The sequence below is a fragment of the Staurois parvus genome, unplaced genomic scaffold, assembly GCF_062004578.1.
Source record: "Staurois parvus isolate SC_StPar_1 unplaced genomic scaffold, SC_StPar_1.0 ptg000098l, whole genome shotgun sequence".
NCBI classification, from domain to species: domain Eukaryota; kingdom Metazoa; phylum Chordata; class Amphibia; order Anura; family Ranidae; genus Staurois; species Staurois parvus.
The window spans coordinates 5612967-5632191 of NW_028317894.1; the positions used below are offsets into that span (position 1 = coordinate 5612967).

The 19225-nt window shown below is 42.9% G+C and overlaps 1 protein-coding gene across 4 annotated transcripts in view; it reads right to left on the reverse strand.

Annotated features, from left to right (window-relative positions):
• CYRIA (CYFIP related Rac1 interactor A) overlaps positions 1-19225 on the reverse strand; it is a 116656-nt gene that overhangs the window by 56332 nt on the left and 41099 nt on the right. For 2 of the 4 annotated variants that reach the window (XM_089671091.1, XM_089671093.1), the window contains exon 2: positions 8843-8908. The gene's annotated coding sequence lies outside the window, so the exon portion shown is untranslated. Of the gene's footprint in view, positions 1-8842; positions 8909-10871; positions 11065-19225 lie in introns of those variants that run through there. The other 2 variants (XM_089671094.1, XM_089671092.1) reach the window with 2 other exon arrangements.

The following is a 19225-nucleotide window of genomic DNA, read 5'->3' on the forward strand; positions in this document are numbered from 1 at the left end:
CTCATATTTTGGGTTGACATTAAAAACACTAAGAGGGGAAATTTTCCATTGGGCCACTAGTTGTGGTAATCCTCATGACATACCAGGATTCCCTCTCACTTCCTGTTTTGGGTATGGGACAGGAAGTGAAGGGAAATCTCCCCAATGGAATACAGATGGGAAAAACACACACACAACTGACGGGTTATTACCCTCCCTCAATCTGCTTAAAGTGTAACTAAAGGCGAAAAATGTTTTTAATTTTGGACAGTTTGTTGGAGTTGTCTTAAAGAGGGACTTCTCCCCCATTTAACATTTTTTCCCAGGGTTATCCCCAGGGCCCGTTCACACTTATGCATTGCAGCTACGCGTGCTAAAAACACAAAACACATCACCACCATGCGTGGCAAAGCATCTGCTCTATGTACAATAGAGCAGAATGCACTACAACGCATATACTGTGCATTATGTGCGATGTAAAAAACAAATGGGTCATGCAAATTTTTCTGGCCACTGTGGTGGGTTGCCTTAATGCAATGCATGTTAAAAAGCACCATAATGTGCATTAATATACACTAAGGCCCCTTTCAAATGGACCAGATTTTTTTTATTAGCAGGTCCACAGATTCCCTGCTGAGATGAGTGGGTGGATGACAGGTCCGTGTCCGCTCTGCATAGTCCATTCTGCTCTATGGGCAGAATTACCAAATTAACCTGCCCTTCGATTTGATCTGCCCATATGGAGGGGAACGGATTCCCTTCCTTTTGTTTTTGCCGAATCAGACTGGAGGTAGGTGGATGTAAATGGACATTAACATCCGCTGCTTCCTAGAGGAAATGGAGGGTCCGATTGGGTCTGCCTGAAAAACAGACAGGGGGACCTGATTGGACTGCTCGTGTGAAAAGGCATTATGAATTCCTTTAGTGTGGATGGGCCCTAAATAAATATTCTCAGATGTCCAACAAATCCAACATTGTTCTGGTGTGATCTGCTGCTCTACTACTTCACACTTGGTCCCACACTGCCATCTTCCTTCATTACATCATCTGGGGTTGGCTGTCTTTCCATTTCTTGTAGCCGGCCCCCTATAGACAGCACCAGGTCCTTCTTCCAGCATGGAGTAGAACCATATGCCTACTGGGATATGGGACATGGATATTCCAGGAGCAGATTGCACATTGTTATCAACTAGGGGTAAATGGAGGCTGGAGCAGGGGGGCTGAAGAAAAAAAAAAATAATCCCCCACCCCCCCCCCTCCTCAAGAGTCTCGGCTTTCTGAGGACCCTTCCTCCTTATTGGCTGAAACAGAAGCAGGAGCCACTGCCTTCCACTGCTGTCAATCACAGCCAGTGAGCCAATGAGGAAAGAGGGGATGGGGCCGAGCCGTGGCTGTGAATGGAAGCAGTTTGCTCTGGGGGCACTTGGCAGGCGGGAGGGGCCAGATGTGCCTGCGGGGGGGGGCCGAGAGAAGGCTAGGGCTGCTCTGTACAAAACCACTTCGTAAAGTAGGTAAGTATGACTTTTTTTGCCTTTAATATCACTTTAAACCTGGCCATAGATGGATCGGAATTCGACCAGTCCTTGCTAAACCAGCTGAATTTTGATCCATCTATGCCCGCCTTTATTCTAAGAAGGAAGTGTGTGTGTGTGTGTGTGTGGGTATCTTTTTGCTAAATTTTTACCAATTGCCCACTTGGTGTATTCCGACAGCGGAGGAGTCCACATCATCAGAATAGACTAGTGCAGCAGGGTAGATTCCACCATTTACCTCAACTGTGTGGATGGGGAATCCTTTCAGTTTTTCTCAATCAGCCCACTGGTGGGTCAAAAAAAAAAAAAAAACTGATCAATGCATGATCAGCTTGAGGAGTGGGGAGGATTACATCATTTTAAAGTGTTTCTGTGTGAAGGTCTGCTTTGGTATCCAGTCATACTGTTGTGCGCAGTACATGCCACTCCAATAGGCATTAATTGCAGCTCAGCATACATTTTATATAGATCTGAATAAAGGTTTTATTTTAGATTCATCAATTGGCCAGATAGTGTGTAAGGACAAGCACCCTCGTCCGGCATAGATTTGTTATTTGCCAAAGATGATCATTTACAATTAGGGCTTAGTTCAATAGTTGAAGGTCTGCATTAACAGCATACTTCATACAAGGACATAGATTACTCCTATTTTATCACAGGGAGTTTTCTATTCCTGGTTAATATCAATATGTTTTCTCTGACTCTGTCCACATAAAGTATCATTAAAAAAAAGAAATCAAATTTCTGCACATGTACCTGTCAGTAAAAGGAATAATTATGTAGCCATTACATTACATGTAGCCACGATACAGGCTTGATGAAGTTTCTTTAAAGTGTATGTCAGGGCAAAATAAAATCCGTGCATGATTCCTCAAAATGTTTTCTCTGAGGACTACAAAACACCCCCCAATGTTATAAAGATAAGGTGTGTTCTGAAGCCCTAACACACTTGCCAACCCTAGAAAAACAACACTACACATCCATAGATATGGCAGAGTAAGTGGGAGTTGTCACCATAGGACAGAAAGTGTGATACTGGCAGGATCACCAGGTAAAAATGAAGGAATAGGACTCTTGACTAAATAAAACTAATGCAGGTAGCACATCTAAGGACGGTAAGCTGCAATATATGAAAATTATGTTCTTGGGTTCAGATACACATTGTGTTTTGGTGCTGCAAACAGAACATAAACCTGCCAAGGCACTGCAACTAACACATCTGTTATAAACAGTCATAGGAAGAGACCTTGGCATTAAATTGGGAAAGGGGGGGAAGGGGTGCATGCTCGCCCACAATGTGAAGTCAGCAGAATGAGAACATAAACCAACCCTCTCAGCATGATAATGGCGTCTCTCAAACAGGATTAAAATCCATGTAGGGACTGAACAAACAGTGCTTGTCTTCTCAGCAATAAACTGCAGCGTGGGTTTGAAGGGATGCACAACGGAATGACAAGAGGCCAAAAAAGACGGCACACTGAACAAGGGGCATAGCACGCTATACAGGCAATGGAAGGTGATGGCACAAAATGAACTTTTAGTAGCGTAACTATAGCATGACAGCTGTGCAACACCTCAAACACATATGTACACATTAGCAGCAAATGTTCTGTTTCTCTGGTTGACGAACACCTCGGAACCTAGTATTTACACCTGAGCTCCAGCCTTCCCTCTCCTGTATGGAAACTGCTGTCACTGCAAACTGAGCTTCTCTCAGTATGCATTAGAACAGGGGTCTCCAAACGTTGATAGCAAAGGGCCAGTTTACTGTCCTTCAGACTTTAGGGAGGCCAGACTGTGACCATTGGGAGTGGAAAATGCCCCGGCATCAGTGGGCATAAACAATGCCCCATCATTGGTTTGAATGAAGGAATAGTGCCCCATCGATGGTGTCAGTCAGTGAAGTAGTGCAGCAAGGGCTAAACAAAGGCAAGCCAAGGGCCACATCTGGCCCCCGGGCCACAGTTTGGAGTCCACTGCATTAGAAGATAAAGCAAATCAGACAGCGCCCTCCTAGTTGTGTGGCTGGAGGACACCCATCATCATCTAACTCTTTCCATCCAGCACTGTTGTCCCTGGCCCACTTCTTTCATTAGTTGATTTCAGGACTTTGAATCATGGAGACTCAGGATTACATGTGGGTGTTACATAGGGTGGCCTGCATCCAAATATATTCTGCCTAGGAACGCCCACTCCACCAGACTGACCTCCAACTGTAAAGGCATTTTGATGTTTGGATACCTCCTCCCAACAGCCAGCTTACTGCCAGCATCAGGGCTGAGGACTCTTGAGAGAAGCACTGAGGCATGGTGCTGTGATGCTTCCATGAAGTGATGTACAGAAACCTGTCAAAATCTGCCTGCATTGCACAGAGACCCAGTAATAACATTATATGGGTTAAAAAATAAAAAAGGTGGGTAATGGAACCAGAAAGATTTTATTTTAGAATGTCATTAGTGTGTTGAGAAGTGTGGAAAAAAGGCAAAAGCAGATTAAACTTCAGCTTTAAAAAAGATAAGTTCACCTTTTAGACAAAAATAATAAATACACATTTGTTTGCAGGTTAAAAAAAAAAAAAAAAAAAAATGTGCATTTATTATTTTTGTCTAGAGGAGCCTGGAAAGCATTGCACCAGCGATCAGTAGATTACTGATGCCATGCAGGTCTCCTGCAGACCTGTCTGAATATCTGCTTGCCATACGAGATTTTATTTATTATTACTACAGATACTTATATAGCGCCATCAATTTAGGCAGCGCTTTTACATATATATTGTACATTCACATCAGTCCCTAACCCTCAAGGTGTGTACAATCTAAGGTCCCTAACTCACATTCATACATACACATACTAGGGACAATTTAGACAGGATCCAATTAACCTACCAGCATGTCTTTGGAGTGTGGGAGGAAACTGGAGTACCCGGAGGAAACCCACGCAGGCACAGGGAGAACAAAAACTCCAGGCAGCAGGTGCCGTGGCTGGGATTTGAACCAACGACCCAGGCGGAAGTGCTAACCATTTAGCCACTGTGCTGCCCACGAGATGTACAAACAAGCAGATATACTGAAAGGAAGCTTCAATGAACTACCATGGCGCTCCACAGAACCATGGTAGTTCATTGAAAACTACAAGGCCACAGCTGCTAAGGCTGTCGGGACTTGCAGTTCATTAATTCACAGAAGTGGTGTGCAGCGACGGTGGCTATGGGAACATATTCCACCCCAAACACAGATGTAACATGTTCACAAAGGTGAACTTATCCTTTAAAAGAAGAATTCAAGGTATGGATATTATTACATAGTGCCATTGGTCCAGCTTGGACCAATACAACTATGCATATACCATACCATACATGGGGGTCCCTCTAGAACAGTGTTTCTCAACCTTTTTTAAGTCAAAGCACCCTTTAAAAATTATTGACAGTCCCAAGGCATTCTAAAATGGGGTGCCTCTAGACTGTCCATAATTTTAAAAGGGCGCCCCATTCTAAAATGAGATAAACTATTCCAATATTTTTATATAACGCTGCAACACCCACACACAGAGGACACTCAACATTGGAGGTGATTTATTCTTCCAAAGCAAGTACACTTTTGCACATTAGTATTGACTAGTATTCCAGGGTTTCTCTTCTCCCTCAGTTTTTCTCCATCACTGAGCTAATGTGACCCCAGCACTAATGTAGAGGGGCAGGAGAGGGGCAAACTAGGATGCTGTGCAGGCAGCTGACATCCTCATCAAATGATGTCATTGGTTGTCACAATGCCAGCAGCTAGAAGGATAAGGTGCACAATGAAAACCTGTGGCTTTGTGTAACTAAAAGGTAGGCTTGTATACAAGTTTTGGGCAATTTTTAGACATGTTGCCAAGGCATCCCTGAAGAAACCTCAAGACACCCTGGTTGAGAAAGGCTGCTCTATAACCTCGAAGCACTGTAATAAACACCCCAACTCCAGTGACCCCCTAGTTTCCAAGTCCCGTGCCGAGCGGCTGCCCTGCATAGTCAACATAGGAGGTCTGCCTGCTCAGCATGGGCACCATTCAGAGACTGCTATGCATATTCTCAATAAATGAAAAACATTCTGAATGGAGGACATGGAGAGCCTGATGTTATTGCCCAACCTCTTCACCATGGTTGAGGAAAGTGGAAAGATAGCGCTGGACCCATAGTTTTCTTTAACTGGTATTGTTTGCTTAAGGTATTGATGCTGGTGTACATGATCTGGTTCCTGGGCAGGTGGCTTCTACACCAAACTGCCAAACAAGCTACGGAATAGGCCTGTGCTTTTGATTCACACTGGAGAAATTACAATTGTAGGCCCAGTTCACTTCTGGTTTGTTCAATTTATTGCCAGTCAAGCCCTGATAAAGGGAGCTTCTAAAACCCCAAAATGCATTGGCAAGTTTTTGAATTATACCCCTGACCTTTAATGGAATAAAGTTGTATCTGGACCTCTTAGCAGTGGTGTGGTTCTTCAGTTTCAACTCTTTTTACAACCTCTTCACCATGTCCAATCACAGAACAATTTGTGTAAATTGAGAAAATGGAAAGCGATCTCTGAATGCTGTCTGAGCCAAGTAAGAGAGCAACCTGTGTTCACAAAGCAGCAGGACAGATGCTCAGACCAGGACCTAGAAGCGAGTGGAGAGTACCTATAGAAAAGATTTCCTTTCAGTTTATATCTTAGTTACCACCATCACAGATACAGAAATTAAACTGAAATCTTCCCAAATGAAAACACCAACAGCAATTAAAAAAAAAAATAAAAAAAAATCCACAGAAGCTCTAGGCTTTCCAACATCAGGAAGGAGCAGCAGCATACTGAAGTCATCCTTGTACTTGCCTCTCTTTTACATATACTTCTTGTTCCACTACAAATGGTGCCCTCTTTCTCTCAAAGTGGTTCTGTGCGGAGATTAGGGAGGCAGGTCAGATTCAGGCATATATGCTAGTACTATATAAAACATATGAACTGGGTTCAAAACTAATTTGTATATATGCCTGGAGTTCAGCTTTAACATTTCATAGGATTTAAAGAAGAATTTTCTGAATACATGAAGAGCAATCTCCGATTGAATGAGGTGGACCAAACAGCATCATTGCCCTACCTCGTTCAATCAGAGAAAGCTTTGCATTCATTCAGAAAATGCAAAGTCTTCTCTGAAAAGCACCTATGCTGAGCTTCCAACCTCCTTCTTTAAACTTAAGGATGGACAAACTGAAATAGAACAGCAAAGGGGGACCTCACAAACTTTGCTGCCCCAAAATAACAGCTTCCCCTCATTCTACAGTGGTTGATTTTAGAGCTCCAAGTACCAATAAAGTTAAACTGGTTACTGAAGTCACAGAACGCATCCCTAAACATCCCATATCAACTGAAAAAGTTGGCCATAGACAGCTTGAATTTCAAACCGTAAGTAGTCCTGCAAACATCCCCCAGCTCAAAAAAAAATTTGATTAAAAAATTCAACGAGTTGGTGAAGAAAATCACTGACCGAACCGTGACTATATGCAAATAGATGCAGTCACTCTTCTGAAGCTCCACTGTATTCAGGTGGTTGTGGGTTTCACAGCTGCCTGAATACAAAAGAAAGAGTTGAAATTGAAGTGCCATACCACTGCTAAAAGGTCCCGATACAACTTTATTCCTAAAAAGGTCAAGTGTACAATTCAAAAAGTATCAAACACGTTTTGTGGGTCTACGTGCATCCTTCATCAGGGTTCGACTGGCAACAAAGTGGACAAATCAGAAGTGAACTGGACCTACAATGGTATTTTTTTAGTGTGAATTAAAAGTAATGGCCTAATCAGCAACTTGTTTGGCTACCAAACATCACACTACAAGCCATGGAGACTGTGGAGATCCTCTGGCGTGTAGAAGCTGTCTGCCCAGGAACCAGATCATTTACACCCACATCAATATCTTAAGATAACAATACCAGCAAAATAAACCTGTGTGTCCAGAGCCATCACTCCACTTTCCCAACTGAATACAATAGAAAGCAGTGGAGATTCCAACTTCCATGCTAAACAGCTGATAATTTGAGGGGGAAAAACTGTGGCATGTATGGCAAGCTTAAATGTACTTCTGGTGAAAGCACATTTATTGCTTAAGCCATTTCAATGGTGCAGATGAACTTCAGAGAGATGGGCATTTGCCCCTATTCAGTTGTACTCTCTCCATGTCAGCTCAGTGTCAGGTCTCTAGTATAGCTGGCCTATTTCCTGCCTGAGCTCAGGGCTTCTAATGGACACACTGTCTGAAATGCTGGAGCTTAAAGTGGTATTAAAGCAGAACTAAACCCTCCTATCCTTTTCACCAAAGGAAGCTGCCATCTTAGCTTCTGTTTGTTCTGCAACTGCCATGGTGCTTCAGATGATCAGTTATGACACCAGTCATTTAAGTTTGGTTGAGAGTACAAGCAATGTGAACAGTTAGCATTGCTGCCATGCTGGGAATTAATGTTTTTTTTTATGTTATATTGGTGATTTAGTGCCGCTTTAAATATATAAAAGAAACACTGACAGATAGAGTGTTTTTTTATGACATAAGATACCCTGATGGTCTCTCCTGCCATAAATGCTTCCTCCTGCCTGTCAGAAGCACATGCACAGCGTACGGCTTTGTGCTGTGGTGATTCGACTCCCCTGTGTATGCGCGGGAGTGATGTCATCGTGGCTTGACCATTCAAGTCGAACAGAGAAAACCCGGAAGGAAGACTGAAAGATGATGGAAGCGCCAGAGCATTGACAGTGCAGAGCTGGAGGTTTTCCTTTGAAATGTAAATCTGCCACAACTATGGCATAAATCTGCAGAGGGCCTAGATCATTTTATAAAAATATTTTTAATGAGTTTAATATCGCTTAATTTAAGTTTTGGTTTTCATTTCTGTGATCCTGACATCACTTATATGACAGTCAAAACTAAGCTCAGATAGGAAAGAGGACAACCCTACAGCTTGCCACGTCTGCTAAGAGAGGATGGAAGTACAAGTGAAGAATGAAAAAAAAAAAAAAAAAAGAAATAAAAAAAATAACCTGTAAAAAGTAAGACTGCATTGTTTTAACATTCAATATTAGGAATTCAGGTTAATACAGATACCCCAATGCAAATTGACTGAGCACCTCTTCTACAAGTAACATGATAATTATGCTTCGGTTGTACTGGAGGAGGCGAAAAATTATGCAGTTGAGATACAAGCTGTTTGCTGATTGGAGGAAAAGAAAAGCTCATCATCAAATACATTAAAAAGAATCAGAATTTTCACATTTAGTTCACTCAATCAAGCTATAAAATGAAACTATTTTTGAAATCCAGAAATTTTACCTTTTCCACCAACTCTCTGGATGAACGTCTCCAACAAGCTACTCTCTTAACATGAGTTCTGTCGACCTGTCAAGAGAACAATGCAACTTGTTGAATGTATTTATTGCAATGCTGCATATAACTCAAATATTTAACAGCAGTTTTCTACTTTCAGCAATGAAAGTGACAGACTCCTTTACATGCCCCTGAATTATGTTCCGCCATTAATTTGTTTTCTGATTTTAAAGGGAAAACAGTTTATAGGAAAAGTGACTTTTCTTCATTTTTAGATAGAGTAGGGGATTGCTAAAACCTGTTAACCTTTTTCTCTACTATCTCTGCCATTTGGAAGACTTCCCTTCATTTTCAGTCCAGTAGACAACAGGAAGAGGGAGGAAAATTTCCCAAAGAGGGAAATGCCCTTTTTACCACCTCCCGTTTGGCCATTGTATATAAACGGTCAGACGGTGGCAGTGCAGGGTCAGGTGACTGTTTATAAATGGCCTCCCCGCACCCTGCTTGTGTGCTCTCCCTGGGAGCGTGCAGCACCGCAATCTGGTGCCCGCTGTGTTCTCCGGACACAGTGGAACACCGATCGGACGGGATTTCTGTAGCGAGGTCCCGATCATGTGATCACTGATTGGCTTATCAGTGATCACATGCAGAGTAGTAAGCAAGATGTTACTTCTGACATCATTGCTTACTATGTGTGAAATCTGTGAATGATCACAGGTCACATGGTACAAGGCTATTCACAACAGCCTTGTACCATGTGACAAGCTGTGACCAATCACAGCTCATACAGTAGTTCTCAATGGCTGCAAGAATGCAGCTAGAGAGAAGGAGAAATTATTGCTTTTATAGCCTTTATGGGTGTAAAAGCAATCAGTGTAAAAAAAAAAAAAATCATGACCCCCACAAGTAGTACAGTGTCACCATGGTGACATTATACTGCTAGGGTGACAGTATGTAAAAAAAAAAAAAAAAAAAACACCACACACAAATAATAAAAAAAAAAGTAAAAAAAAAAAAAAAAAAGTTTACAAATTTTGATTAAACTAAATTTGGGGTTTTTTTTTTACTAAAACGATAAATAAATTTTGGCCAAGATTTATGATGAAATACTATTTGCCAAATTTATAAAAAAAAAAAACACTTTTTGGACTTTTTCATTTACATAGAAAAAAAAAATAAAAATCCCAGTGGTGAATAAATACTACTAAAATAAAGCTTTATCTGTCTCCTAAAAATGCTAAAAAAGTCATATGGGTACAGTGTTGCATGACTGCGCAATTGTCATTCAAAGTGTGATAGCACTGAAAGCTGAAAATTGGCCTGGACAGGAAGGGGGTAAAAGTATCCAGACTTGAAGTGGTTAAAGACAGTTATCACTGGAACAAGTTGAAAGATTTGCCCTCAAATTCTCAAAATGTTAAATTTCCCTAAGCCCTGGTTCACACAAATGCGAATTCTGGAACACATGTTCGTGTGTTCCAGAACACATGGAATTGCATGACAAGTGAAAGAACATGAGTTTCTATGAAGGCCATTCACATGTATGCATATGTGCGAGTTTAGTACGGTGCTATTTGTTGTTTCATAGACTTGAATGGAAACTGCAACTATGGACTTCAGGAGATTCCAGTACCAATTCGCACCGGAGCTGCACCTGAAATTGCAATTGAACATCTGTGCAGCTGCAGGTGCACAGCCCACAAACACACAATGTCTGCACCTTCACACATGACAAATTGGGCGTAGCGGCTGTGCCCGAGCAGCCCCTGCATCCCCGTTGATATCAATGGTATTGCCTGCCCGAGTATGCACGAAACACCTGTACATCCCCATGTGGGTAGACACAGCTCTTGCATGGGTGTATGTTGTAGTACACCACATATGAATGAGGCCTTAATAACTAGTGCATGCAAATAAGCCCACAGCTATGCCATGTTTATATACTTGAAATGAATGGTTTGATAAGAATTGTATTGTTAAATAAAATAAACATGAATAAATGAAGTCATGCAGCAAAGTGAGTTGATGCCTATACCTTCTATCAGTAGATGTTAATGCAGGTCCTTGTAGGTAAGCAGAAAAGAAGAACTAAAAAATGCAGCAAAATGTGCAAAGTACGGCTATCTGTTCCCGCAGCGGACATCAGGAAATGTTCTTCACAAGGGATGAAAAAAAATTCCCTGTACGGAAAATCAGTAGGTAACCCTGGTGACAATCAAATGGTCCGAATAGAAAGTGTCTGCCTGTGGCAATTCCCATATATGGTCATGAAATCTCTCACATGCCACTGGAACATCCTTTATCAAATGACAATCCGAGCAGCATTATCAGCACTACAAAAGCATCACGCAGCAGGAGGAGGGGGCCGCACAAACAAGCGCACAGCAAAAACACATCATTAGGCAAGCTCATGAACAACCATCGGCATGCATGATTTTGGAGGCAGCATATATTGGTCATTTGTCTTTCACCATATGATCCAATGTCTTTTACAAGAAGGACATATGAACACGGCACAAATGAGAACAAAGCAATGCACAATGCAGCGTAAGGCCTCATTCACACGTGTATACCAATCTGTACACCTGTGCGGGATGCACAGGCGCTCCATGCATGTTCATAATAATGACAGAGGGGGTTTGCAAGGACATCTAAAGCTGGCCATATATTATGCAATTTTCTTAATCAGTTTCCTTTAGATTTATGTAGTGCAGGGGCCTGCCTGACTGCAAACAAACTGAAAGTGTTTAGGTTTGACCTCATATTATTATCATAATACAGGACTTGTATAGCGCCGACAGTTTGCTCAGCGCTTTACATTTTGGAGGGAGACAATACAGTACAGTAACAATACAGTTCAATACAAGAGGGATTAGAAGGCCCTGCTCCTCGGAGCTTACAATCTAGGAGGGAGGGATAGTGGTACAAGAGGTAATTAGCTGTGGGAGATGGAGTGGTTGGGGGAGCAGGGGATTCCAGTAGTTAGCCGGGGGCAGGGTAGGCTTCCCTGAAGAGATGGGTTTTCAGAGTGCGCCTGAAGGTGAGCAGGGTAGGCGATAGCCTGATAGCTTGAGGTAGGGAGTTCCAGAGGATGGGTGAAGCCCGTGAGAAATCCTGGAGACGAGCATGGGAGGAGGAGACAAGGGAGCTAGAGAGTAGGAGGTCTTGCGAGGAGCAAAGAGTACGGTTTGGGTGGTATTTAGAGATAAGATCGGTAATGTAAGTAGGAGCAGTGTTATGACTGGCTTTGTACGTCAGTGTTAGGCTACGTTCACACTAGCGTTGTGTGCAGACGGCAGAAAGGCATTTGGGAAGCGTTTTTACCGCTTCCCAAACGCCTCGGACAATTCTGCACATTGCAGCACATGGTGCTGTTCTAACGGGAGCGTTAGTGTCGTGGCAAAACGGATGCCTCTGGTCGAGTCAGGAGGTGTTGAAGCCTCCCATTCTAGTCTATGGTGCGGTTGCGGAGCGGTAACACCATTCAAACTTCATTATAGGCGTTTGTAGGGCGTTTTTAACGCTCGGCAAACACCTAGCAACCACCGCTGAACCGCGCATGCGGCGTTTGCGGAGCGTTTGCCAAGCGTCAAAAAACGCTCTGCAAATGCCGGACCTACGCTTGCCAAACGCTATAGGGGCGTTTGGCAAGAGTTGGTAAAACAGTCAAGTCTGAACGAGCCCTTAGTGTTTTGAATTTTACCCGTTGGGCAATTGGAAGCCAGTGGAGGGATTGGCAGAGAGGGGTGGCGGATACAGAACGGTTAGTAAGGTGGATGAGTCTGGCAGCAGCATTCATGATAGACTGGAGTGGGGATAGCCTGCGATGAGGTAGGCCAGTGAGGCCTATCATTTGGTTTTGGTAAATCTCAAGTTAAATTGTATAGCCAGCCTTAGGGCATCTACAACCGTACATACGCATGGGACTAATGGACAGATCAAATGCTAACCAAGTACTGATTTGTGCATTGAACCTACAAGGATGTACAGTTGGGAATGCGCTTGGAGGTCCATGCGGTCACCTACCTGTCATTCATTTAAAACAGGCTGCCTGCATGTGGTTGCATGGTTGTACATCTCACACATGGTAAGCCCATGTGAATGATGCCTTAGGCTGCACACACATTTTGCGTTTCAACAAAAATTGGTTTTTATTCCAGGTATTTATAAAGCATTGACAAGTTATTCAGCGCTTTGCATATATATATATATATATATATATATATATATATATATTGTACATTCACATCAGTTCCTGCTCTCAAGGAGCTTATAATCTAAGGTCCATATCTCACATGCACATACATACCAGCACACATACTAGAGACAAATGTTTTTTACTGAAACCAGAGTACCAGGAGGAAACCCAAGCAAGCACAGGGAAAAATATGTACATTGCATGCAGAAAGTGTCTGGGCAGGACCCTAGTGCTGCAAGAGAGGAGAGCCAACCACTAAGCCATTCTGGGAGTCATAACTGTAGCTGTCAGAGTCTTGCAATGTCTCATGGAACCTACAGTTGCACAAGAGCTAGATTGCCAGGGTTGCCTACCCTTGCTGTATTGTGGTATCGATTCAAGTGTTACTAAACCCACAACAGTAAAATCAGTCTGTATCTGCAGTAAAGCATGCTTGTTATACTCACTGTGGAACCGAAGGGGTTAATCCTCTGCATTGTGGAAAAAGGATGTTTGATCTTGTGTTTTCTGATCCTCCCCTTCTTCCATAGTCTCCAATGTATCTGCTGATAGTACAGAGCCTCAGGGGCAAGCTGCATATGCTCAGTTTGGTGTGTATGATTGGAGAGTTTTTATTTTTTTTTCTTGGGAGAGTGCATGTGATCAGTACAGGGCTAATCAGCGCTGTCCGAACAGAGTGTCAGAGGTCCTGCAGCCTCATAGGGGAGAATTAAAACTCTTCATACAGGCTTTAACCAGGGCTCTGCTGGACCCTGATAGAAGTCACAAGACTGCTCTAATTGCTGATGAGAAAAGGTATTTAGCAGTTTACTACAATAACTGCATTTCCATGTTCTGTGTACTGTGGGAGACCAGATATAGAGAATGCAGGGTCCTGGGTTTAGGAACACCAAGTCTGAATGCGTGCACTCTAAGCTAGTGCAGCTTATAGTGGTTCTAAACGCAGAAGGTGTTTTACCCTCAAGTGTGAACGACTTTTACAGTCAAGTGTGAACGAGCCCGTAGTGTTTTGAATTTTATCCGCTGGGCAATTGGAAGCCAGTGGAGGGATTGGCAGAGGGATTGAAAAAAGCACCTGGGTGCAGCTGCCCCCTACTTACCTTGGCCCCATCTCGATCCAGTAATGTGCATGAGAGCCGGATCCCTCTCTCCTCATTGGCTCACACAGCACTGGCTCCTGCTGCTGTCAATCATAGCCAGTGAGCCAATGGAGAGAGAGTGGGGGGGGGGGGGGTTTGAACCACACTCTGTGTGTGAATGGACAGAAGCTTACTATTGTGGGAGCACTCAGCAGAGGGAGGAGCAAGGAGCGCCAGCAGGGGACCAAAAAAAGAAGAGGATGGGGGCTGCTCTGTGCACATCCATGTGCACAGAGCATGTATGTATAACATGTTTCAAGCTTTAGAATCATTTTAAGCAAAAGCAGTCCATACACATAATATAGCATACAACTTATTTTTTTGTAAATGTTGTTTTAATTGATGTAAAAGGTGAACTCTGGTAGAAGCATATTGTGTAAAAATGAGAGGCATGTGTAGTCTTGGTGTGCTTTGTGTATTTCTTCTAGTCGCTGTCTGCCCACACTTCTCCCCACCTCCTTGCACTGACAAACACAAGCACAATCTTTAAAGCCCATCTCTGAGCAAATATTAAACCCCGCTCTCACCCCCTCTAACCCATCCTGTATGTTTTTTTCTCATTACCTTGTGAAGCAACACATACTCTCCTAATTCTGCTGTCTGGGTTCTTGGGAGCACTAATCCATCACTACAGATGTATCCATGTAGGCTGGTCCCTGACAATCCCTTCAGGTTGACGATTTGTGATTGGAGGAGTGGAGATTGTAACATTCATCCACACCTCAAGTCACAGAACACCTTGCCGTCTTTGAAAAGAATGTTGTGGAAAGAACAAGCTGCAGAGGAGCTTGATGGTTTTATCTGCTTTTAATTGCAAAAAAAGGTGAAAGAAATATTGGCTAGGCTGCTAAAAAAATTCCAAAATAAAAATAATTAGCAAAAGCTATTTTTTATACAATAGTTACCACTGAAAGTACATTCAGAGGAGGAATTACACCTGAAAAGAAGGAAGATCGACATTTCAGCCATTTGCTGTGGAATGTAAATTTCATCTTTATCAGGAAAATAAGCGCTACGAAGAGAACATTCACTCAAAGTGACAACAAATCCAAGGACTAGTGAATCATGAAATGATTATACATTATCCAAACACTTGTGTGGAAAATTGTGAAATGTTCATTTTGCCTTCTATAATTACCATAGAAACAATTGAGGATGTACAATTACCATTTCGGTATTCAGACACAAGCTGCAGTCAAAAATGTGAGTCAGCAGCGACCAGGAAACACAATCCAGGAAAATCTGAACCACCTGAGCCTATGTACTGACAATGAATGTCAGGGGCAGACTACTGTCATTATTCGGCATATCATTACTTGGGCATGCAAGAGGCTGGGGCCCACGAAGAAAAGAATCCTGTGAATAATGCTTACTATATGGACAGGATCATAGTGACCTAATCAACATACTAGAAGTGCCTGCTAGGATCATGATGACCTAATCACACTAGAATTGCCTGCTAGGATCATGATGACCTAATCAACAGACTAGAAGTGCCTGCTAGGATCATGGTTACTTAAAGCAGGGACTAGAATTGTCTGCTAGGAGCATGGTGACCTAAACCAGGGACTAGAATTGTCTGCTAGGAGCATGGTGACCTAAACCAGGGACTAGAATTGTCTGCTAGGAGCATGGTGACCTAAACCAGGGACTAGAATTGTCTGCTAGGAGCATGGTGACCTAAACCAGGGACTAGAATTGTCTGCTAGGAGCATGGTGACCTAAACCAGGGACTAGAATTGTCTGCTAGGAGCATGGTGACCTAAACCAGGGACTAGAATTGTCTGCTAGGAGCATGGCGACCTAAACCAGGGACTGAAGTGACTTCTAGGAGAATGGCTACGTAAACCAAGAACTGAAAATGACTGCTAAGAGGATAAGAACCTAAACTAAGGACTGAAAGTGTCTCTAGGATAGACCTGTGCAAACTGCAACCTCCGGGCCACAAAGTTCTTTGGTGGTCTCAAACCAGCCCTGGATGCCTCCACTGACAGCATGCTTCTCTGAGCCTGTCAGCTTCCTTCCTTAACTTTCTTGTTAAACTTTGCACCCCAAGTTAAAAATGCCACAGCCGCAAATCATATGAACAGCCACATAAATTTTACAGTTCAGGTTCCCAGCAAGGAAGGGGTAAAGCTACAGCTCAGCCACCTGTTTTAATCACCCCATGACCAACTGTCTAATAGAAGATACCTATTTCATTACCTATTTTGTACCTATAACTCCTAGCTACAGGTTTTTGTTTTCTATAGGTTTATGTAATTGGTGACCTTCTCAAGTCAAAAGTTAATATTGAGCCAAATTAAGGTCAGCCCTCCACAGCAATCCTAATTTGTCATGTGGCCCCTAGTGAAAATTAATTTCCCACCCCGTTTTAGGAGAATGGTGACCTAAACTAAAGCCTGGACATGCCTGCTCTCTGAAAGTGTTTTACAGGAGAATGGTAACCAAAGACTAAAAAGCGCTAACTAAAAGAATAGTGCCTAAAGCCATGGCCTAAAAGTACCTGCTAGAACAGTGACCTAATACAAGGGGTAGATGCACCTGCCAGGAGAATGGTGACCTAAACAAAGGACTGGATGTGCCTGCTTTCTTACAGTGCCTAACTACAGATTGTCGGCTTGCACCAAGGGCCCATTCAGGCTATTGTGTTGCGGTAAAACACACATTTAACCACATTATCACAATGCATGAAGCTAAGTGCACTGTGTGGTTTTGCCATTCACTGAATGGCACTCCAATGCATCTAAACAGCACAGAACTTACATGATTTTGGGTGAAACGCACAGTAGCCTTTGAATGTTGTGTTGTAAAAAATGGTGCAGGTCCATAAATATATGCATTGTGGTTGGTTGCCAGCCCATTCAAAGTAAAAGGGATGACTTCATGTAATGTAAAATAATAGGCAGTAATACACTTCAATACATCAGTACAGTCTGAATAGGACACTCTACAAACGGATCTTCAGCTGCATCACATATGTCAGTTTCACAAAGCAGTAACAAGACAAAATTTGCAGGTCAAAGAAAACCCCACAAGGAGCAGCATGGGATAGTAACATGTACGTAGCTATATGCCAACATGTAAAGTGAAGGAAATAAGTATATGATCCCCTGCTGATTTTGAATGTTTGCCCACTCACAAAGAAATGATCAGTCTAAAAATTAAATGGTAGGTGTATTGTAACACAGACAGAATAGCAACAAACAATTCAAGAGAAACGCATGCCTAACAAATTATGCACTGATTTGCATGTTCATGAGGGAAATAAGTATTTGATCCCCATCACAAAACATGACTTAGTACTTGGTGGCAAATCCCTTGTTGGCAATCACAGAGGTCAGACGTTTCCTGTAGTTGGCCACCAGGTTTGCACACATCTCAGGAGGGATTTTGGCCCACTCCTCTTGGCAGATCCTCTCCAAGTCATTAAGGTTTGGTGGCTGACGTTTAGCAACTCGAACTTTCAGCTCTGTCCACAGATTTTCAATCGGATTAAGTTCTGGAGACCGGCTAGGCCACTCCAGGACCTTCATGTGCTTCTTCATCAGCCACTCCTTTGTTGCCTTGGTCGTGTGTTTTGGGTCATTGTGATGCTGGAACACCCATCCACGACCCATTTTCAATGCCCTGGCTGAGGGAAGAAGGTTCTCACCCACAATTTCACAATACATTGCCGCGTCCATCGTCCTTTTGATGAGGTGCAGTTGTCCTGTCCCCTTAGCAGTAAAACACCCCTAAAGCAGAATGTTTCCACCACGTTTGAAAGTTGGAATGGTGTTCTTGGGGTCATAGGCAGCATTCCTCCTCCTCCAAACACGGCGAGTTGAGTTGATGCCAAAGAGCTTGATTTTGGTCTCATTTGACCACAACAGCTTCAACCAGTCCTCCTCTGCATCATTCAGATGTTCAGTGGCAAACTTCAGACGGGCCTGGACATGTGCTTTCTTGAGCAGAGGGACCTTGTGGGCATTACAGGATTTCAATCCTTGTCGGTGTAGTGTGTTATCAATTGTTTTCTTGGTGACTGTGGTCCCAGCTGCCTGGAGATCATTGACAAGATCCTCACGTGTAGTTCTGGGATGATTCCTCACTGTATTCATGATCATTGAAACTCCACGAGGTGAGATCTTGCATGGTGCACCAGACCTAGGGAGACTGACAGTTGTTTTGGGTTTCTTCCATTTGCGAATGATTGCACCAACTGTTGTCACCTTCTCACCAAGCTGCTTGGCAATAGTTTTGTAGCCCAGTCCAGCCTTGTGTAGGTCTACAATCTTGTCCCTGACATCCTTGGACAGCTCTTTGGTCTTTGCCATGGTGGAGAGTTTGGAATCTGTTTGTTTGATTGCTCCAGTGGACAGGTGTCTTTTATACAGGTAACAAAATGAGATTAGCAGCACTCCCTTTAAGAGACTGCTTCTAATCTCAGCTTGTTACCTGTATGAAAGACGCCTGGTAGCCAGAAATCCTGCTGAATGATAGGGGATCAAATACTTATTTCCCTCATGAACATGCAAATCAGTGAATTTGTTACACATGTATTTCTTTAGAATTTTTGTTGCTATTCTGTCTGTGTTTCAATACACCTACCATTCGATTTTTAGACTAATTTCTTTGTGAGTGGGCAAACAATCAAAATCAGCAGGTGATCAAATACTTATTTCCTTCACTGTATATACATAAGAACTACGTTAGAACTGAAAATGGCCATACAATAATCGAAATTCAGCCGGTTCAGCAAGGACCGGAGTTTTGCTAGTGTGTGACTGTCCCCAATTGACTTCCATCAAAGGGACATGTTGGAAATTGTACTCAATCAGCAGCTGCTGATCAGTGTATTCTGATACTGGTGGCCATGTATAGCCAATGTATTCTGGCAGATAACAGCAGTATACGGCCAGCTTAAAGCAAAACTAAAGTCGAAGAACTGAGCAGACAGACTCTTTATTGAAGAAGAGACACACATGGTCTCTTCTGCAATAGAATACACATAGCTGTCTGCTCACAATCTTCTGTAGGATGTACACGGAGCTACGTATGCACAGTGCC